General features: G+C 37.9%; 1 non-coding gene across 1 annotated transcript; it reads right to left on the bottom strand.

Moving 5' to 3' along the window:
* Positions 1 to 10,581: 10,581 nt before the first annotated feature.
* On the bottom strand, positions 10,582 to 10,689 carry LOC130963860 (small nucleolar RNA R71). The gene has a single exon (XR_009079977.1). It is a non-coding gene; the product is annotated as a small nucleolar RNA R71 (small nucleolar RNA).
* Between the last annotated feature and the right edge of the window lie 12,964 nt (positions 10,690 to 23,653).

Below are 23,653 nucleotides of genomic sequence, written 5' to 3'. Positions count from 1 at the left end.
TGAAGAGAAAGTCATATCCAATACAAATTGGTACCCTCTTGTTCATGCAGAAACTCAGTAAGTTGTGTTGAGCCATGTGTCCTGACCACCTCTTTTTACCATGAGACAGAGCCCACTCTGTGAAACTTTTGCAATTCTTGGTGCCGATAGTCCAATCGGAACAAATAAGACAAAAAAATGCATACAATTCAAGCAAAATAGCCCCAGCAAATAAAACAATTGTTATATAATAGTCAACCCTTGAATAGTTTGCAGAGTTAACAAACATAACAAATCCTATTAGAGCAGATGAGATAGAGGAGAAACTGATGACCCGAAAAATGCAGCCTGGTATAGAATAAATTATAGGTGCCTTGGTGTATAACACATCATAGAGAAGGCCTAGTTGGACCTCAACCAATTTAAAAGCATAATTACTCTGTTGTTCATCATTAACTCTGTTGTTCTTCATTACCATGATTGAGTAGCTCCTTTGACCTTCTGCGAACCGCAGGCTTAGATTGGCATAGAGACGCTTGACAATGTTAAACAAGGAGTAACCTCGGTGGATGAATTCCAACTCATGATCATGAGGAACATGCTGCAGAACTTGGGGATGTAGAGTTGGCGATTCTAGCAGAGAGTCTTCAAACTGAACAGGGCTAGCAGATCTAAGAACCCAAGTACGCTCTGCATACTTTATAATCCCAGAAATGAAGACTGGTATAGCTAGAAAAGTTAAAGGAGAGCGGTTCCAAGACCTTAAGTAAACGTTGAAGGCGACAGCAACTTGAACAATGAGACCCAGCAAGTGCCTTAGCCATAGGCTGTTGTCTTCCAAGGAGAAAGCAGTAATTGTGTCAGGTCCTCCAAGATGCAAGAGAAGAAAGGGTGCCCAGAGTGCTTGAAGAGCTGAGTTTTGATCATCGTTGTTGTTGTTGGCAAGGTTACCAAGAGAAACAGTGGCTAACCAGTCTGCTGACAAATATGTAACCCAAATGATGAAGCTCACAAAAGGGTATCTAATATACTTCCTTTTGGAGCCAGACATGATGAGAATAACCTGCATTGTGAGGCTCAGTAAAACCAGCACCCGCAGCTGCCATTTATTCCACTGATCTCTGATGTGTGTAGGGATGATTTGCATTTTCTCTGTCTCACGCTAGCTTTCTTTTGACAACCAAGTAGAAACTAACAGGCCTAGCAAATGCAATAAGCTGCGTTGCTATTTAAGTCAATGAAGTCAATATGTTGTATTTTCCTGAAGAAAAGATCTTTTAAACGGAACTTTAACCGAGTAAGATGCTTTCAATTTTTTATAATATATATATATATATATATATATATATATATATTCAGTTATTCTCCAAATAAAAGTCATTTTTTAATATAAATCTATACAAATTATTTATATTCATGCGTGCACGTTTTTTTCGTGCTATTATTGCACGTTTTCTCTTCTTACTACACATTGTTTTTTTTTTCTTTCGTTATCGTCGTCATTAACACCGCCTCCTCCTTTTCCTCCTTTTTTTTATTGGAATTTTTTTTTCTTTTTCCTTTTCCTCTTTCTTCTCCATCATAAGTTTTCTTATTGTTGAAGATAATGAATAATTTAAGTTCAGATTATCAATTAAATCAGAATGAAATTAATTATTGTATGTTTTGAATCCAATCAAGTGGTTTAGGTGTGATTCGATTCTAATTAATGTTTTCATTAGTAGTTTTATAGTTTATAATTTTGTAGGTGAATAATGTTATTTTTGTTTGTAAAAATTGTTGTTTATCGTTGATAGTTTGAAATGAATGTAATGTAAAAGTTCTGTATTAAAGAAAATATTTTTCTGTAGTAAATTTGGGTGTAACACGAAGATATTTTGGTGTAATTACGAAGATATTTGAATGTATTGTTTAAGAATTTTCGATGTATGTGTACTAATAAGTTCTGCATAATTCAAACTCTTCTTCTTCCTCCTCCTCACTGCGTCTTCTACTTCTTTTTCATCATCATCTATCATCTTTTTTTTTTTTATTCATTTTTTTTCTTGTTTTACTCTCTTAACAAGAATAAAAAAAATCAAACAAAGAAGAAGCACATAATGGTAAAAAATTACTTGAAAGAGAATGAACTTACATTCATTCAATTAAAAGAAATAAATAAATAAAAAAAAAGAAGAAAAAAAGCAACATTAGAAAAAAACATTTTTCTGTATTTGCAACAAATTTGGGTGTAACACGAAGATATTTGAGTGTATTGTTTAAGATTTTCGGGTGTATGTGTGCTGATAAATTCTGCATAATTCAAAACACTTCCTCTTCCTCCTCCTCATCTTCTGTTGCTTCTTCTTCATCTTTTTATTTTATATTTTCATAATTTTTCTTAAGAGGAAAAATTAAACAAAAAAATACATAATATTACAAAATCAATAGAAAGAGGAGGAGGGAAAAAATGTAACAACAACAACAGTAATAAAAAATGACCATGAAGATGAAATACGCAAAAAAGGAAAAGAAGAAAAAACGCAAAAAAGAGAAAAAATACAAGATACAAAGAGAAATAACGTAATTTTATGTGCACATTATGTAAATGAATTTTACTGGATTAAAATTAACTTGTATGACTTATATGACAAAAAAGACTTATATCCAATACTCATATATATTTTGCCACGTGCTGTGTAGGGACGTTCATTCCTAAGAAACAAAGACTAATATGTCAAGTCTTTCCGTAAAATATTGACCCGGATTCACTGAATTATTGGTCTTATAGATTTATTATTGGGTTAATTTTGAGAATTAATTAAAGTCACATTCAAACTTCTTGTTTAATTTTATTGTTAAACAATACGTACTTGTACATAAAAAAAAAGACATTCAAACAAAATTACTGTGGAGGAAAATAAAATAAGGCATCTACAAATGAATTTTACTTCAGTTTTTTACATATATCTTGCAAATAATTATTTAAATATTTTTAAAAAAATCGAATTAAATATATAAATTGTTTGTCAAATACAAAAGCTATTTACCGTTTCTCAGAAAAAAATATTTTTTTATCTAAGTTTTTAAATTTTTCAAAGAATTATTTATTTTTTGTATTTTTATTAAAAGGAAAATAGATTAACACAATTACTAGTATATTTATTATCTTTCTTAAATTTTTATATAACTAGAGAATAGAGAGTGCTTGGTTGATGCAGTGAGCAAAGTACACCTTTCCCAACCATCTCTGCTCTCATATTTCCTCAATTTCTCTTGGCTTCCACCGACAAGAGAGAGGTCAAGCAAGCACTATTTCATTCTTGTCTCTGGAATTCTTCTCTTTTGATTCATCACTAGGATTAAGGAACTTCTCCACAAGGTCATAATCGTAAGCTTACTACTTTCACATTCCATTTGTTTCTTATTTCTCCAATATTGTCCCTTATGTTGTAAAATAAATAAATAAGAGAAAAAAATAAATATAAAATAGAAAAATATAAATATGTTCTTATCTCATTATAATATAAGTAATTTATATATTTATTAATATTATAAATATTGTAGTTTAAAATTATAGAGAAATAAAGAGAAAGAGTTTATTAGCAATATATAAAGAGAAGACTATTATAGTAAAAGAGAGAGAAGAGAATGTTTTATTACTGTTTTGTATTCCTTGTGCACCAAGTCATGCCTATTTATAGGCGTACAAAAGTATTGCTATTTAGTTTCATTAATTTCATTTTGTTTTGAGAAATTGAATTCTCATCCTGGAAAGAGTGAACCGCCCATTAAATGGGCATCCACATCACCAGGCTTATCTTAACACTCTCCTTGGATAATCATTGAAGGTTGTGGTAGGCTTAAAGAAGGGGGGTTGAATCTATGCCTTCCTTTTAAGTTGCTGTTATGACCCTTTTTAAATGAAATTACAATTATGATTCTGTTTGAACTCAGCAGCGGAAATTTATGAGACAATTTATTTTTGTCTCATGAATATCAGAAAACAGAACATGACAGGGAAGAAAAAGCTAACACCAGCATGTATCATGGTTCGGTTGCCTTGTGCTATGCAACCTACATCCAGTCTCCTCCACAACTATGGAAGAATTTCACTATATTCAACAGAATTACATACACCAATTTCACACTCAAGTTCTATCCTAACTTGACATTGGCTATGCTAACTCCTAACTATTCACTCTTAGTGCTAACCCAACTAAGAAAGGGATACCAAACAGGTACAAGATACAAGACACTTAGCCAACCTAAAGAAATCAGAAAATTAACTCTAGGCTTTTCTCTCAAGTGTATCACTCAGCTTTTTTCCACTCATGGCTTTTACTAGAGCTTTCTCACAATGCCTTTTCTCACAAGAAATTACAGAGAGATAAACTTGAAAAGTACATTACAATCAGTAAAACATGAAGGAGATTGACTTCATCAACAGCCTCTTTGCTATGTGAAAAACCAGCTTTGCAAACCTCAGATGCAGTTCTTCAGTATTGGCCGAATGCTTCTTTGAAAGAAAGTATTATCCAAGTAGAGAAACTTCTTAACAGAACACTGTTCTCACTTTCTGGTTTTCTCTCCTTAGTTCTGAATGAGCAAGAAGTCTTCTTTTATTCTCCTTGCATGTTGCTGGGACCTTCTCCCAAAGTCAACACCTTGAGCCTTGAGCTTCACCAACCATTGATTTACTTTTTCTCAATAATCCTCAGAATAGAAACTTTCCTTCTGACTTCCTTATCTTGACCGAAAGCCATAATGCAGTAACCATAGAAATTTTCCAAAGGTCAACATGATCTGAGCCCTTGAAAACCAACTTGGTCCCCAAGACATATTTGAGACCGTGGATACACGGCAGATTAGGGCAGAAAACAACTTTTCCTTGTGTGCCATTTTCGGACTTGCAGAGTGTTGGGAGGTAGAAAAGAAGATATGAAGCACGCAAACGGAAATGGATTACTTTTACCCAAAACCGGATTTGGCTTGAACTTATTGATTTGACCTCAGCCTTTCTTGCATGACCTTCTCTTTCTTTCCTCTTCTTTGAATAGCTTAGGAGCTAAGCACTTTCTCTTGCTTCTGTTATTTGACATGGTCAGAGAAAAAGTAACGTTGAGTTTGTGAAAGCAAGTGAGAGGGAAAAAGCTTGCTGAACTCAATTCGGGCTTGGGTATGAATATGATTTGCTTGGCCCGTTTTGATTTCTTTGGCTTTGTTTCTTTTGGGCTTTTGTTTTTGCTTTTCAGCCCACCATCTTGGTTATTTTATTTTTCATTTCATTTGAGCTGTAATTCAAGTTTTGGCCTGCAACAATTTATAAATAATTAGTAACATGTAATTATAATTAATCAACACTAATTATTTATTTTGTCCAAAAATAATGTTTGTCATCACTAATTAATTTAGTTAATTTCTTAACTCAACAATCTCCCCCTTGATGATAAACATGATTTAAGCAATAAGCAAAAAATGAGTTTGAGTAAAGTTTAGAAACTCCCTTTGATTTTTGTCATTTGCTTTTATGTTGCTCCCCCTTTCCTTTTCAAAAATTGCTCCCCCTGGATTTATGCTCTTCTCTTCTTTCCTGTTTACATATGCTTATATGGAACCAAACAGATGCTATGTACCAACCAAAAATGTAGTAAACAGTGATAGTTTTAATGGCCAAAATAGAGCTTTAACACATCAGGGTCAGGGTCAAGATAGCAACATATCATAAAGCAAGTTTCCAACCTCATTCACAACAGTTCACAATATTTGCAAACATTTGCAAATCAAGCTTATTAAAATCTGTAGCAGTCAAACAAAGTCCACAAAAAACAATAATCAAAGGCAACTTTGGTCAGAATAGCATGCTCCTATTACTCCCCCTTTTGTCATCAAGGGTTGATAATAAGCAAGAGCCACAAAAACATCACTATAAACCCTGCAAGAAAGGTAAGTGCACAGTCCAAATTACTAACTAAACTACCAAAAGTGCAGCAGTATCCAAAGTTTATACAGTCATCCAAGATAATAGAAATAAGTCCAACAGTAGCAAAAGAAAACAGAGTTTATGAGACAGAAAACAGAACAGCATCAATAGTTTTCATGAGACAAATTCTAGGCATCAGAACCATCCCCCTCTGAAGCATCTTCCTCTTCAACATCGGTGGTAATGTCTTCATCATTATTAAGGTTATCAATGAAGGTCATGAGCACAGCCACCCTATCTCTTGATTTCTTCAGGAAGTTCTCATGCTTGCTAGCTAGCTTCCTTTGTTCCTTGCTCATGGCAATTAAGTGATTTGATTGGGAAACAAACTCTTGAGCAACATCCTTGACCACATTCAGCAGAGCAGATTTCTTCCCAGTGGAAATGAAAGTACCCTCAGTGGAAGGAAGAGGAGAGTCATCTGGGATGTATTCTTCATCATCATCATCTAGAACCACTCTCTCAGATCGAGTTAGTCCTTTTTGCTGTTTCACTGAACCACCTCCCTTTAGATATGAATGTATATTTTCATATTTCTCATTGGTCAAGTCAATACCAAAATACTAAAAAATACAAGTTAGAAACATGCCATAAGGAAGTGCTTTGTCTTTTTCACTCCTAACAGAATCAAACATGTATCTAACCATCAAATATGCAAATGAAAGTTCAGTTTCGGTGAGAATGGCATATAAAACAAGAGTGTCAGTGTATGAAACCCTTTGATATGAACCACTTTGAGGTAGTATGATGTGGTTGACCATTCGGTGCAACTGAGCACGTTCATATCCTAGGGCTTTGTGAGTGGGTGTAATGTCATCAATTAAGGAGACATGTTCACAGATACTAGCCAGGGCATCATTGTATGAAACACTGATGAGCGGATAATTTGTACGCTTTTTGGCATTGTTTTTAGTATGTTTGTAGTATCTTTTAGTTAGTTTTTATTATATTTTTATTAGTTTTTAGTTAAAATTCACTTTTCTGGACTTTACTATGAGTTTGTGTGTTTTTCTGTGATTTCAGGTATTTTCTGGCTGAAATTGAGGGATATGAGCAAAAATCTGATCCAGAGACTCAAAAGGACTGCAGATGCTGTTGGATTCTGACCTCCCTGCACTCAAAGTGGATTTTCTAGAGCTACAAAAGCCCAATTGGCGCGCTCTCAACGGCGTTGGAAAGTAGACATCCTGGGCTTTCCAGCAATATATGATAGTCCATACTTTGCCCAAGATTTGATGGCCCAAACTGGCGTTCAAAGTCACCTCAAGAAATTCCAGCGTTAAACGCCGGAACTGGCACCTAAATGGGAGTTAAACGCCCAAACTGGCATAAAAGCTGGCGTTTAACTCCAAGAAGAGTCTCTACACGAAAATGCTTCATTGCTCAGCCCAAGCACACACCAAGTGGGCCCGGAAGTGGATTTTTATGTCATTTACTCATCTCTGTACACCCTAGGCTACTAGTTTTCTATAAGTAGGACCTTTTACTATTGTATTTTCATCTTCGGACATCTAGTTCTTAGATCAAATCTTGGTAGCTATCTTTGAGTTTCATGCTATCTTAGATCATTTGGGAGGCTGGCCATTCGGCCATGCCTAGACCTTGTTCTTATGTATTTTCAACGGTGGAGTTTCTACACACCATAGATTAAGGTGTGGAGCTCTGCTGTACCTCGAGTATTAATGCAATTACTATTGTTCTTCTATTCAATTCCGCTTGTTCTTTGTCCAAGATATCACTTGTTCTTCAACTTGATGAATGTGATGATCCGTGACACTCATCATCATTCTCACTCATGAACAAGGTGACTGACAACCACTCTTGTTCTACAAGCATATGAGGCTTAGTGAATATCTCTTGGATTCCTGATAACATGATGCATGGTTGATCGCCTGACAACCGAGTGCTCGCCTGACAAACGAGCCAGCCATTCCGTGAGATCAGAGTCTTCGTGGTATAGGCAAGAACTAATGGCAGCATTCAAGAGAATCCGGAAGGTCTAACCTTGTCTGTGGTATTCTGAGTAGGATTCAATGATTGAATGACTGTGACGTGCTTCAAACTCCTAGCAGGCGGGGCGTTAGTGACAGACGCAAAAGGATCGATGGATTTTATTCCGGCCTGACCGAGAACCGACAGCTGATTAGCCATATGCTGTGACAGAGCATGGGAACATTTTCACTGAGAGGATGGGAGGTAGCCACTGACAACGGTGAAACTCTACATGAGCTTGCCATGGAAAGGAGTAAGAAGGATTGGATGAAGACTGTAGAAAAGCAGAGAGACGGAAGGGAAGGCATCTTCATACGCTTGTCTGAAGCTCTCACCAATGATATACATAAGTATCTCTATCTTTATCTTTATGCTTTATTCGTTTATCACTATACCCAATTGAGTCTGCCTGACTGAGATTTACAAGGTGACCATAGCTTGCTTCATAGCAACAATCTCCGTGGGATCGACCCTTACTCACGTAAGGTATTACTTGGACGACCCAGTGCACTTGCTGGTTAGTTGTGCGAAGTTGTGTTTATGCCATGGTATTGAGCACCAAGTCTTTGGAGCCATTACCGGGGATTGTTTTGTGTATTAAAAAGTAGTGATCACAATTTCGTGCACCAAGTTTTTGGCGCCGTTGCCGGGGATTGTTTGTGTATGGACAACTGACGGTTCATCTTGTTGCTTAGATTAGGTATTTTTTTTCTTCAAAGTTCTTGAGAATGAATTCTAGTGTTTCATGATGATCTGTTGAAATCTGGCTGGCTGAGAAGCCATGTCTAATTTCATTGGACCGAGGTTTCAACTGACCATCACAATAGCTTGCTGATCTCTATCAATCTTGCTATTGGAGCAATGATCTGCTAAGGCTTGGCTGGCCATTGGCCATGTCTAGTGTTTTGGACCGAAGCTTTCTTTGAAAGCTTGGCTGGCTGTGAAGCCATGTCTAATTCCTGGACCGGAGTCTTAGACTAGCATTGCAATGATTCCTGGAATTCAAATTGAGAATTCTGAAACTATATTTTCTATTTCCATATAATTTTCGAAAAAAGCACAAAAAAAAAATTTATAAAAACCATAAAAACCAAAAAATTTTATGTTTCTTGTTTGAGTCTAGTGTTTAATTTTAAGTTTAGTGTCTTGCATGCCTTGTTTATTTGATCTTGGTTCTATTTTCAAGTCAATAGTACAGGGAACTGAAGATTCAGAACATGCAGCAGAGGAATTACACAGAAAAAGCTGGGCGTTCAAAACGCCCAGTGAAGAAGGACAGACTGGCGTTTAAACGCCAGCCAGAGTACCTGGTTGGGCGTTTAACGCCCAAAGAGGTAGCATTTTGGGCGTTAAATGCCAGAATGGATACCATTCTGGGCGTTTAACGCCAGGATGGAACTAGGGGGAGATTTTGTTTTTCAAATCAATTTTTTTCAAGTTTTCAAAGTTTTTCAAAATCGAATCTTTTTCAAATCATATCATTTCAATCAAATGTTTTCAAAATCAATTTCTTTCCTTTTTCAAAGATACTTACTAACAATTAATGATTTGATTGAACATCTCAAGTTTGTTGCCTTTTCTGTTGAGAAAGGTTTAATGTTCAAATCATATTCTTTCTTGTTAGGCAAGTCATTAATTTTTAAAATCATATCTTTTAAAATTGTTTTCAAATCAAATCTTTTTAAAATGTTTTTCAAATCATATCTTCTCAATCACATCTTTTAAAAAAACCAATCATATTTTCTTAACCACATCTTTTTCAAAGTAGTTTTCAATCAAATCTTTTTAATTTCTAATTTCAAAATCTTTTTCAAAAATCACTTGATTTCTTTTCCACTTTGAATTTTCGAAAATTATCAATCAATTTTTCAAAATGTTTTTGACATCTTTTTAATTAATTTTCGAAAATTCTCTTCCCCTCCTTCTCACATCCTTCTATTTATGGAGTATCACTCCCTCTTAATGCACAATTTGAACTTCACCTAATTAAAGTTCGAATTCTTCTCCTTCTTCTTTCTTCTATTTTTCTTTTCCTCTGACACCTTAAGGAATCTCTATACTGTGACATAGAGGATTCCACATTTTCTTGTTCCCTTCTCTTTCATATGAGCAGGAGCAGAGACAAAGGCATTCTTGTTGAAGCTGACCCTGAACCTGAAAGGACCTTGAAGCGAAAGCTAAGAGAAGCTAAGGCACAACTCTCTGTTGAGGACTTGGCCGAATTCTTCAAAGAAGAAGAACCCATGGCAGCCGAAAATAACAACAATGCCAACAATGCAAGGAAGGTGCTGGGTGACTTTACTGCACCTACTCCCGACTTCTATGGGAGAAGCATCTCTATCCCTGCCATTGGAGCAAACAACTTTGAGCTTAAGCCTCAGTTAGTTTCTCTAATGCAACAGAATTGCAAGTTTCATGGACTTCCATTGGAAGATCCTCATCAGTTTTTAGCTGAGTTCTTACAAATCTGTGACACAGTCAAGACTAATGGGGTTGACCCTGAGGTCTACAGACTGATGCTATTCCCTTTTGCTGTAAGAGACAGAGCTAGAATATGGTTGGACTCTCAACCTAAAGAAAGCCTGGACTCTTGGGAAAAGCTAGTCAATGCCTTCTTGGCAAAGTTCTTTCCACCTCAAAAATTGAGTAAGCTTAGAGTGGAAGTCCAAACCTTCAGACAGAAGGATGGAGAATCCCTCTATGAAGCTTGGGAAAGATACAAACAATTAATCAGAAAATGTCCCTCAGACATGCTTTCTGAATGGAGCATCATAGGTATTTTCTATGATGGTCTGTCTGAACTGTCCAAGATGTCCTTGGATAGCTCTGCTGGAGGATCTCTTCATCTGAAGAAGACGCCTACAGAGGCTCAAGAGCTCATTGAAATGGTTGCAAATAACCAATTCATGTACACTTCTGAAAGGAATCCTGTGAACAATGGGACTAGTCAGAAGAAAGGAGTTCTTGAGATTGATGCTCTGAATGCCATACTGGCTCAGAACAAGATATTGACTCAACAAGTCAATTTGATTTCTCAAAGTCTGTCTGGAATGCAAAATGCACCAAGCAGTACTAAGGATGCTTCATCTGAAGAAGAAGCTTATAACCCTTCAATGGAAGAGGTGAATTACTTAGGAGAACCCTATGGAAACACCTATAATTCTTCATGGAGAAATCACCCAAATTTCTCATGGAAGAATCAAGAGAGACCTCAACAAGGTTTCAACAACAACAATGGTGGAAGAAACAAGTTTAGCAATGGCAAGCCTTTTCCATCATCTTCTCAGCAACAGACAGAGAATTCTAAGCAGAACCCCTCTGACTTAGCAACCATGGTCTCTGATCTAATCAAAACCACTCAAAGTTTCATGACTGAAACAAGGTCCTCCATTAGGAATTTGGAGGCACAAATGGGACAGCTGAGCAAGAAAGTTACTGAACTCCCTCCTAGTACTCTCCCAAGTAATACAGAAGAAAATCCAAAAGGAGAGTGCAAGGCCATCAACATGGCCGAATTTGGAGAGGAGGGAGAGGAAGTGAACGCCACTGAGGAAGGCCTCAATGGGTGTGCACTGACCTCCAATGCGTTCCCCAATGAGGAACCATGGGAATCTGAGACTCAAAATGAGACCATAGAGATTCTATTGGATTTACTTCTGCCTTTCATGAGCTCTGATGAGTATTCTTCCTCTGAAGAGGAGGAGTATGTCACTGAAGAGCAAGTTGCTAAATATCTTGGAGCAATCATGAAGCTAAATGACAAGTTATTTGGAAATGAGACTTGGGAGAATGAACCTCCTTTGCTCACCAAAGAACTGGATGACATGTCTAGGCAGAAATTACCTCAAAAGAAACAAGATCCTGGGAAGTTTTCAATACCTTGTACCATAGGCACCATGACCTTCAAGAAGGCTCTGTGTGACTTAGGGTCAAGTGTAAACCTCATGCCTCTCTCTGTAATGGAGAAGCTAGGGATCTTTGAGGTACAAGCTGCAAGAATCTCACTAGAGATGGCAGACAACTCAAGAAAACAAGCTCATGGACTTGTAGAGAATGTTTTGGTTGAGATTGAAGACCATTACATCCCTACTGATTTCATAGTCCTAGAGACTGGAAAGTGCATGGATGAATCCATCATCCTTGGCAGACCCTTCCTAGCCACAGCAAAGGCTGTGATTGATGTTGATGGAGGTGAACTGATCATTCAAGTGAATGAAGAATCCTTTGTGTTTAAGGCTCAAGGATATCCCTCTGTCACCATGGAGAGGAAGCATGAAGAGCTTCTCTCAAATCAGAGACAAACAGAGCCCCCACAGTCAAACTCTAAGTTTGGTGTTGGGAGGCCACAACCAAACTCTAAGTTTGGTGTTGAACCCCCACATTCAAACTCTAAGTTTGGTGTTGGAAGGTTCCAACATTGCTCTGAGTATCTGTGAGGCTCCATGAGAGCCCTCTATCAAGCTACTGACATTAAAGAAGCGCTTGTTGGGAGGCAACCCAATGATTATATTTTATATATTTTCTTTTGTTATTTTATGTTTTTTGTAGGTTGATGATCATAAGAAGTCACAAAATCCATTGAAAAAGCAAAAACAGAATGAAAAACAGGAAGAAAAACAGCACACCCTGGAGGAAGAATTCACTGGCGTTTAAACGCCAGTGAGGCTAGCAGTTGGGCGTTTAACGCCCAGTCTGGCACCATTCTGGGCGTTTAACGCCAGAAAGGGGCACCAGACTGGCGTTAAACGCCAGAAAAGGGCAAGAATCTGGCGTTAAACGCCAGGAATGGGCACCAGCCCGGCGTTTAACGCCAGAAATGGCTCAAAACGTGATTTTTGATGCCATTTGGTGCAGGGATGACTTTTCCTTGACACCACAGGATCTGTGGACCCCACAGGATCCCCACCAACCCCACCACTCTCTCTCTCTTCTTCACCCATTCACCAATCACCTCAATACCTCTTCCCCAAAAACCCCTCACCTATCAAATCCCATCTTTCTCTTCACCACTCACATCCATCCTTCATAAAACCCCACCAACCTCACCCTTCAAATTCAAACCACTTTCCCTCCTAAACCCACCCATAATGGCCGAACCCCATCTCCCCCCTCTCCTATATAAACCCTTCTTCACTCCTTCATTTTCACAAAACCTAAACACCACTTCCCCCCTCCTTGGCCGAATACATATGCCATCTCCTTCTCCCTCATTTCTTCTTCTTCTACTCTCTTCTTTCTTCTTTTGCTCGAGGACGAGCAAACCTTTTAAGTTTGGTGTGGTAAAAGCGTTGCTTTTTTGTTTTCCATAACCATTTATGGCATCCAAGGCCGGAGAAACCTCTAGAAAGAGGAAAGGGAAGGCAAAAGCTTCCACCTCCGAGTCATGGGAGATGGATAGATTCATCTCAAGGGTGCATCAAGACCACTTCTATGAAGTTGTGGCCTTGAAGAAGGTGATCCCCGAGGTCCCCTTTTCACTCAAAAAGGGTGAATATCCGGAGATCCGCCATGAGATCCAAAGAAGAGGTTGGGAAGTGCTTACCAACCCCATTCAACAAGTCGGAATCTTGATGGTTCAAGAGTTCTATGCCAATGCATGGATCACCAAGAACCATGATCAAAGTGTGAACCCGGATCCAAAGAATTATCTTACTATGGTTCGGGGGAAATACTTGGATTTTAGTCCGGAAAATGTAAGGTTAGCATTCAACTTGCCCATGATGCAAGGAGATGCACATCCTTACACTAGAAGGGTCAACTTTGATCAAAGGTTGGACCAAGTCCTCACAGTCATATGTGAAGAGGGCGCACAATGGAAGAGAGATTCAAGAGGCAAGCCGGTTCAATTGAGAAGGCATGACCTCAAGCCCATGGCTAGAGGATGGTTGGAGTTCATCCAACGCTCAATCATTCCTACTAGCAACCGGTCTGAAGTTACTCTAGACCGGGCCATCATGATTCATAGCATCATGATTGGAGAAGAAGTGGAAGTTCATGAGGTTATAGCCCAAGAACTCTATAAAGTGGCGGACAAGTCTTCCACCTTGGCAAGGCTAGCCTTTCTTCATCTCATTTGTCACCTCTGTTATTCAGTTGGAGTTGACATAGAAGAAGATATCCCCATTGATGAGGACAAGCCCATCACCAAGAAAAAGATGGAGCAAACAAGAGACCCCTCTCATCATGAGATCCCTGAGATACCTCAAGGGATGCACTTTCCTCCACAAGACTATTGGGAGCAACTAAACACCTCCCTAGGAGAATTGAGTTCCAACATGGGACAACTAAGGGTGGAGCACCAAGAACATTCCATCCTCCTCCATGAAATTAGAGAAGATCAAAGAATCATGAGAGAGGAGCAACAAAGACAAGGAAGAGACATTGAGGAGCTCAAGCACTCCATAAGACCTTCAAGAGGAAGAACAAGCCGCCATCACTAAGGTGGACCCGTTCTTTAATCTCCTTGTTCTTTATTTTCTTGTTTTTCGAAATTTTCATGCTTATGTTATCCATGTTTGTGTCTTATGATCATTAGTGTCTTAGTGTCTATGCCCTAAAGTTATGAATGTCCTATGAATCCATCACCTTTCTTAAGAATTGTTCTTAATTGAAAAAGAAAAAGAATTGCATGAATTTTGAATTTTATAACAGTTTAATTATCTTGATGTGGTGGCAACACTTTTGTTCTCTGAATGTATGCTTGAACAGTGCATATGTCTTTTGAATTTGTGGTTCATGAATGTTGGCTCTTGAAAGAATGATGAAAAAGGAGACATGTTACTGAGGATCTGAAAAATCATAAAAATGATTCTTGAAGCAAGAAAAAGCAGTGAATACAAAAAAAAAAAAGAAGAGGCGAAAAAAAAAACCGAAAAAAAAAGGGGAAGAAAGAAAACGAAAAAGAAAGAAAAAGAAAGAAATAAAGTTGTGATCCAAGGCAAAAAGAGTGTGCTTAAGAACCCTGGACACCTCTAGTTGGGGACTCTAGCAAAGCTGAGTCACAATCTGAAAAGGTTCACCCAATTATGTGTCTGTGGCATGTATGTATCCGGTGGTAATACTGGAAGACAGAGTGCTTTGGGCCACAGCCAAGACTCAATAAGTAGCTGTGTTCAAGAATCATCATACTTAACTAGGAGAATCAATAACACTATCTGGATTCTGAGTTCCTAAAGAAGCCAATCATTCTGAGTTCCAAAGGATAAAGTGAGATGCCAAAACTATTCAGAGGCAAAAAGCTAAAAGCCCCGCTCATCTAATTAATACTGATCTTCATACATGTTTTTGGAGTTCATTGCATATTCTCTTCTTTTTATCTTATTTGATCTTCAGTTGCTTGAGGACAAGCAACAATTTAAGTTTGGTGTTGTGATGAGCGGATAATTTGTACGCTTTTTGGCATTGTTTTTAGTATGTTTGTAGTATCTTTTAGTTAGTTTTTATTATATTTTTATTAGTTTTTAGTTAAAATTCACTTTTTTGGACTTTACTATGAGTTTGTGTGTTTTTCTGTGATTTCAGGTATTTTCTGGCTGAAATTGAGGGATCTGAGCAAAAATCTGATCCAGAGACTCAAAAGGACTGCAGATGCTGTTGGATTCTGACCTCCCTGCACTCGAAGTGGGTTTTCTGGAGCTACAGAAGCCCAATTGGCGCGCTCTCAACGGCGTTGGAAAGTAGACATCCTGGGCTTTCCAGCAATATATGATAGTCCATACTTTGCCCAAGATTTGATGGCCCAAACCGGCGTTCAAAGTCACCTCAAGAAATTCCAGCGTTAAACGCCGGAACTGGCACCTAAATGGGAGTTAAACGCCCAAACTGGCATAAAAGCTGGCGTTTAACTCCAAGAAGAGTCTCTACACGAAAATGCTTCATTGCTCAGCCCAAGCACACACCAAGTGGGCCCGGAAGTGGATTTTTATGTCATTTACTCATCTCTGTACACCCTAGGCTACTAGTTTTCTATAAGTAGGACCTTTTACTATTGTATTTTCATCTTCGGACATCTAGTTCTTAGATCAAATCTTGGTAGCTATCTTTGAGTTTCATGCTATCTTAGATCATTTGGGAGGCTGGCCATTCGGCCATGCCTAGACCTTGTTCTTATGTATTTTCAACGGTGGAGTTTCTACACACCATAGATTAAGGTGTGGAGCTCTGCTGTACCTCGAGTATTAATGCAATTACTATTGTTCTTCTATTCAATTCCGCTTGTTCTTTGTCCAAGATATCACTTGTTCTTCAACTTGATGAATGTGATGATCCGTGACACTCATCATCATTCTCACTCATGAACAAGGTGACTGACAACCACTCTTGTTCTACAAGCATATGAGGCTTAGTGAATATCTCTTGGATTCCTGATAACATGATGCATGGTTGATCGCCTGACAACCGAGTGCTCGCCTGACAAACGAGCCAGCCATTCCGTGAGATCAGAGTCTTCGTGGTATAGGCAAGAACTGATGGCAGCATTCAAGAGAATCCGGAAGGTCTAACATTGTCTGTGGTATTCTGAGTAGGATTCAATGATTGAATGACTGTGACGTGCTTCAAACTCCTAGCAGGCGGGGCGTTAGTGACAGACGCAAAAGGATCGATGGATTTTATTCCGGCCTGACCGAGAACCGACAGCTGATTAGCCATATGCTGTGACAGAGCATGGGAACATTTTCACTGAGAGGATGGGAGGTAGCCACTGACAACGGTGAAACCCTACATGAGCTTGCCATGGAAAGGAGTAAGAAGGATTGGATGAAGACTGTAGGAAAGCAGAGAGACGGAAGGGAAGGCATCTTCATACGCTTGTCTGAAGCTCTCACCAATGATATACATAAGTATCTCTATCTTTATCTTTATGCTTTATTCGTTTATCACTATACCCAATTGAGTCTGCCTGACTGAGATTTACAAGGTGACCATAGCTTGCTTCATAGCAACAATCTCCGTGGGATCGACCCTTACTCACGTAAGGTATTACTTGGACGACCCAGTGCACTTGCTGGTTAGTTGTGCGAAGTTATGTTTATTCCATGGTATTGAGCACCAAGTCTTTGGAGCCATTACCGGGGATTGTTTTGTGTATTAAAAAGTAGTGATCACAATTTCGTGCACCAAACACCAACTCCTTGATCCCACTTAACTGAAGTGTAAGCACAAGGTTCAACATCAGTATACTTCAAAGCATCACTGATAGTCTCATTGTTTAAAACTATATCTCGGCCCTTTACATATGAGTGAGCAGTGCCTTCATGATAAGTCATATTAGCATAAAATTCTTTGACCAACAAGGGATAAATAGGCTTTTTGATATCAAAAAGATGATTCCAGTCCAGAAAAATCAAGTTATCAACAAAAGGAAAACCTTTTCTTTTCGAAGATTGCAGATCAGCTAGAAAAGATGGACATAGGGTACGATACTAGATAACCCCTTCATAAAAATCATTGTTCATGGCAGATTTGAATCTATAAGGGTTATAGTTCGAATGAGAGGTCAAAAAGTGAGCTTTGTGATCAAACGGCCCAATGTCAGGTTCACTAACTGATTTGAGAGGAACTCGAGTTTTGCCTCTCTGTAAGCGCACAGGAACTGACCTTGCCCTGGGTTGTGGTGGCTCGGGAACAGGTTCCTCCGTTGCCAGACGTTTTCCTTTGGATGAGGATGGCTTTGAAGAACCAGGTTTTGAAGAGGCAGGTTTGGAAGGCGTCGCCTTTGGTGGAGGCGTCGGTTTGGCAGAGGCAGGATACCTTAGAGTGGTCTTGGTACGCGCCATGGGATCAGTTCGAGGAGGAGAGGTAGGAGGAGAAGGTGAGGGAGTGAAAGTGGTGTCTTGAGAACGGGTTGATTGCTAGGATATCCTGGAAGTTTATGGATTTTCTCACGAGGTGCTCTTTTAGCAATAAATTTCTTCCCAATTTTGGTTAGATTTAAGCTTTTGGTGGAGGAGACAGTGGAGTGAGAGGGAAGAAACCGAAGGGTTGAGGAGAAGTTATGGAGGGAAGAGAGGGAGTGTTGGTAATCGTACCCAAAAGTGGTTTTCCAAAACCATGCAACTGCATCACTTTTTGAAATGACATGAAAAGACCTGACCTCATAAATTTAAGATTTGATTTGATTTGAAAATAAAATAGGAAATGAATTTTAAATTTTGAAAAAACCAAAAAAAATAAACTGAAAATCTTTTTGGATTATAAACATTAAATGAAAAATTATTAAAAAATAAACACACAGCCCTTCACCCAAAAAATGTAACATTCACATATGGGCCCAGAGATAGTTGGATTTAAGGAAACACAATGGACCACTCTAGATCTGATTTTGAGGTAGGCCCAGATTATCTTTCATTTGAAACAAGCCCAGAACACGCTGGCTTGATGGAGACGTTCATCACCTGCCCAGAATTGTCTCATACCTGTTTATGAGACAAAAATCTCCAGCAAAAACATCAGCAATTTTCAAATAAAGAATCATAACTCAAAATTCCTAGACAAGTCCTAAACATACAGAATCTATCCTCAGCTAATGGTTTTGTAAAAATATCTGCTAATTGCTCCTCAGATTTAACAAATTGAATGCTAATATCCCCTTTTTGGACATGTTCTCTGATTGAGTGAAATTTCACTTCAATATGCTTCGTCCTTGAGTGCAAAACTGGATTTTTAGAAATATTAATGGCACTCATATTATCACACATCAAGGGAATATTTTTAGCCTTTAATTTATAATCAGCAAGCTGTGTTTTTAACCATAAAAGCTGAGAACAAGAAGAAGAAGCAGCTATATACTCAGCCTCTGCAGTGGATAAGGCCACTGTTGGTTGCTTCTTACTTGACCAAACATTTAAGGACTTTCCAAGGAAGCAACATAAACCAGAAGTGCTCCTTCTATCAACTCTATCACCAGCAAAATCTGCATCACAATAACCAAATGTAGAAAAATCATCAATCTTAGGATACCAAAGACCAAAATTAGATGTGCGATGAACATATCTAATGATCCTTTTAACTGCAGAAAGATGTGACTTTTTAGGTTTGGATTGGAACCTAGAACACAATCCAACACTTTGCACAATATCGGGTCTAGAGGAAGTTAGGTACATAAGAGAACCAATCATTCCTCTATACCTAGTCTCATCAACATCTTTCTCAGTTTCTCCCTTATCTAACTTAGAACTAGGATGCATGGGTGTTCCCATGGGTTTAACATTTTCCATACCAAATTTCTTAACTAATTCCTTGGCATACTTTTCTTGATGAATGAAAATACCTTTTTCAGTTTGTTTAATTTGCAGCCCAAGGAAGAAATTAAGTTCACCCATCATACTCATGTCAAATTCACTTGTCATGAGTTTTCCAAATTCAGAACAAAGGGATTTATTTGCTGATCCAAAAATAATGTCATCAACATATATTTGGACTAGAATAAAAGAATCATTAGAGTTCTTGATGAATAGAGTTGTGTCAGTGGTACCTCTTTGAAAACCATTTTTCAAAAGGAAAGAGCTAAGTCTTTCATACCACGCTCTAGGAGCTTGTCTTAAACCATAAAGAGCTTTGGACAATTTGAAAACATGATTAGAATGTTCTTTATTTTCAAAACCAGGAGGCTGCTCCACATACACTTCTCTATCTATCACACCATTCAAAAATGCACATCTCACATCCATTTGATATAATTTAAAACCACAAAATGCAGCATAAGCTAAGAGAAGTCTTATGACTTCCATTCGGGCAACAGGGGCGAAAGATTCATCAAAGTCTATTCCTTCTTCTTGGTCATATCCTTGAGCCACTAGCCTTGCCTTGTTTCTTGCAATGCTACCATCTTCTCCCAACTTGTTCCGAAATATCCATTTGGTGCCGGTCACTTTCTTTCCACTTGGCCTTGGAATCAAAGTCCATACTTGGTTCTTTTCAAACTCAAGAAGCTCATCCTCCATAACTTTAACCCAAGATGGGTCACTAAGTGTGTCCTTAACGTTTTGAGGCTCTATCTGTGATAGAAGGGCAATGTTGGATCCTTCATTTGCCTTTCTAGTGGAAGACCTTATTTGCACTCCATGAGAGACGTCCCCAATGACAAATTACTCAGGATAATTCTTCAAGAATCTCCACTCACGAGGTCTGGTGGACTTGGAAGCAGATTCAGTCACCAAGAGATTCTGGGCGCTGCTGGCTGCAGGATTTCCTTCAGATTCATGAGACAAAATGGAATTGTCTCTTGAATTTTCAGCATTTGCAGTTTCTGGTTCAGCTTGTCCAGAATTTTCTTTTCCATTATTTTGATCAGTTTCATCCTCCTTTTGTGCTTGATTTCCTGTATCACAATCTTCCAAAATGCTTCGCACCAAGTTAGTATCACTAAATGTAACATGTATGGACTCCTCAATAATTCTAGCATCTTGATGATAAACCCTATATGCTTTACTAGTTGTGGAATATCCTACAAACAAACACTCATAAGTCTTTGGATCAAATTTACCCAAATTTTCTTTGTTATTTAAAACAAAACATTTGCATCCAAAGATGTGCAAGTAATCTAAGTTTGGTGGGTAGCCTTTCCAAAGTTCATAAGGGGTTTTCTTCAAAAATTTCCTTATGATTGTTCTATTTAAAATGTGGCAAGCTGTGTTAATTGCTTCAGCCCAAAGAAATTTTGGAACATTACTCTCACAAAGCATAGCTCTTGTCATCTCTTGTATGCTTCTATTTCTTCTTTCCACAACACCATTTTGTTGTGGTGTTCTTGGACAAGAGAAGTTGTGAGATATTCCAAATTCCTCACAAAAGGTTTCAAACAAATTATTTTCAAATTCAGTTCCATGATCACTTCTTATAGAAGAGATTTTCAAATCCTTTTCATTTTGAATTTTCTTGCAAAAAGGTTCAAAGGCCGAAAAGGCTTTATTTATGTGTGCAAGAAATAAAACCCAACCAAACCTAGTATAGTCATCCACAATTACTAAACCATAGTGTTTACCACCTAGGCTTTGAGTTCTTGTTGGACCAAATAAATCAATGTGTAGCAACTCAAGTGGTCTTTTAGTAGAGATGTCTTCCTTTGGTTTAAAAGAACTTTTTGTTTGTTTTCCCATTTGGCAAGCATCACAGGTGATGTCTTTGTCAAACTTTATCAAAGGGAGACCTCTTACTAATTCTTTCTTTACAAGTTTGTTTATTTGAAACATACTTGCATGGCCCAATCTCTTGTGCCATAACCACTTTTCAGATTCTTTAGAGTGAAGATAAGCTACATTTTGATCCTTTAGTTCATCAAGAGTAAGTCCATACATATTATTGAAACGCTTGGCAACAAACATCACTTCATTTGTCTTTTCATTAACAACACAGCATTCAAGCCTTTTGAAAACAACTAAAATCCTAAATCACATAGCTGACTTATACTCAAAAGATTGTGCTTTAAACCACATACCAAAATCACATCATCAATGAAAGTAGATTGCTCATTACCTACTTTTCCAACAGCAATGATTTTACCTTTACCATCATCTCCAAAGGTCACAAAACCTCCATCATACTTATTTAGTTTGATGAAGTAGGTTGACCTTCCAGTCATGTGCCTTGAACATCCACTATCCATGTACCACATGTCCTTTTTGTTCTTGGATGCTAGGCAAATCTGCATGATGAGTTTCAAGTAGCCTTAGGTATCCAAATTGATTTGGATCCTTTGAAGTTAATCCATCTTGGTTGCCCAAGTGCATTGAAATCACAAACAATGTTGTAAACTTTGTTTCCAACAACTCTTTTTTCAATGAAGCATTGTGCATATGAGTGACCAAATTTCTTGCAATTAACACAATGATTTTCTGATGTGTGCCGCTGAAATTGAGGTGAATTATATTCCTTGAAATGATTAAAGTGTTGAAATTTTCTGGTTTTTGGAGGAGATGCATTTCTTTTGACAAACTGCTTTTTATTAAAGTTATTCCTCTTTGCAAAAGCATTTTCACCAGAATTTCTTTGAACATTTTTACCTTTCGAATATGAGGTTTTGTTGTAAAATGGTGGTTTCTTGAAAACAGCCTCATTTTTCGAAATGTAACCCAAACCTGGCCAGTTTGAACTCGGTTCAGTTTTTGGTGAAGGCTTGGTTTCACTTGTGTATACTTCATCAAATTTTTCTTCAAGTGTTGGAGTATTTTCAATACCAGATTTGTTTGGTATGGTTTTGGTATTTGATGAAAAAGCCACAAATTTTATAGAGGAAATATTAGAAACTGTATCTTCCTTGGCTATGTAGCCTAGACTAGATTTTTTAAACAATGGTCTTTGACTTGCAAGTAATTTGTCCAAGTTACTAGAACCTTGAGCAAATTTTGCTAAGTCACCATTCAGTCTTTTAATCATATCATTTAATCTTTCATTTTCAGCAATTAACTCATGTGAAGGATCCATAATGTGCTTTCCTTTTAATTTTTCAAGTTCAGATTTTAGAAATCTGTTTTCTTCAATGATGTACAAAGCACATTCAGTTTCCTTCACTTTTTCTTTTAAAAATTCATTTTCAGCTCTTAACACATCTCTTTCAGATCTGCATTCATTGTATTTATCAAGCAGTTTTGATGTGTTTAAAGTGAGATCATCAATAATAGCATGCAAGTCCTCAATGGTCAAATCATAATAGTTTACCTCATCAAGATTGTTGTTTCAGCCATGAAGCAATCTTTGTCATCTTCTTCAGATTCTTCTTCTTCATTTGAATCATTATCAAGATCCTCCCAAGCTGCCATGAGTACTCTCTTCCTTTTCTTCTTTCCTTTGTCCTCTTTTTTTAGCTTTGGACAGTTTGACTTGAAGTGTCCAGCCTCCTTGCAATGATGACACGTCACCTTGCTCAAGTCTATCTTGTGCTCCTTTGAACTTGAACCCTTGTATTTGCCCTTGCTCTTCATCATCCTTCTAAATCTCCTAGCAAAAAACAAAAGCTCGTCATCTGAAATACTATCACTAGACTCACTCTCTTTTGGTTCTATTTGTGACTTGAGGGCTATTCCCTTTTTCTTTGAGTCTGTGTTTGTGTGTGTGGCTTCATAGGTAAGGAGTTTTCCTCTCAGCTCATCATAGGTTATGGGACTTATGTTGTTACTCTCGGTTAGGACAGTGGCAGTGTTTTTCCACTCTTTTGTGAGGCTTCTAAGGAGTTTTCTCACCAAGGTTTGTTCTGCATAGTTTGTACCTATAGCATCAAGATTGTTGATTATGATTGAGAATCTCTCAAACGCTTCATCAATGCTTTCTCCATCCTTCATGCTAAACATCTCGTACTCTTTTTGCAGCATATCAATCCTCGTTTCTTTTACTTGTTTGGTGCCTTCGTGTGTAACCTGGAGTTTTTCCCAGATTTCTTTAGATGTCTTGCATCTAGACACCTTCCGGTATTCTTCAAAGTTGATAGCACAGTGAAGAAGGTTGATTGCTTTAGCATTCAGCTCTATCTTCTTCTTATCATCTTCATTCCATTCAGCTTCTTCTTTTGGAGTCACCACTCCATCAGCACTTGTTTTTGTTGGGATCTTTGGACCGCTTACAACGATCTTCCATATGTTGTAGTCAATGGATTGGATGAAGATCCTTATCCTTTCTTTCCAGTAGGAATAGTTCTTCCCGTTAAAGAAAGGTGGCCGGTTGTTTGACTGGCCTTCAGTGAGGGTGTAAGCAACTGTGGTTGTGCCCAAGTTGTTTGCCATTGGATCT

Source organism: Arachis stenosperma, chromosome 2 (assembly GCF_014773155.1).
Source record: "Arachis stenosperma cultivar V10309 chromosome 2, arast.V10309.gnm1.PFL2, whole genome shotgun sequence".
In the NCBI taxonomy this organism is placed as follows: domain Eukaryota; kingdom Viridiplantae; phylum Streptophyta; class Magnoliopsida; order Fabales; family Fabaceae; genus Arachis; species Arachis stenosperma.
The sequence above is the reverse complement of the archived record's forward strand: the minus strand, read 5'-3'. Positions and strand labels throughout refer to the sequence as shown.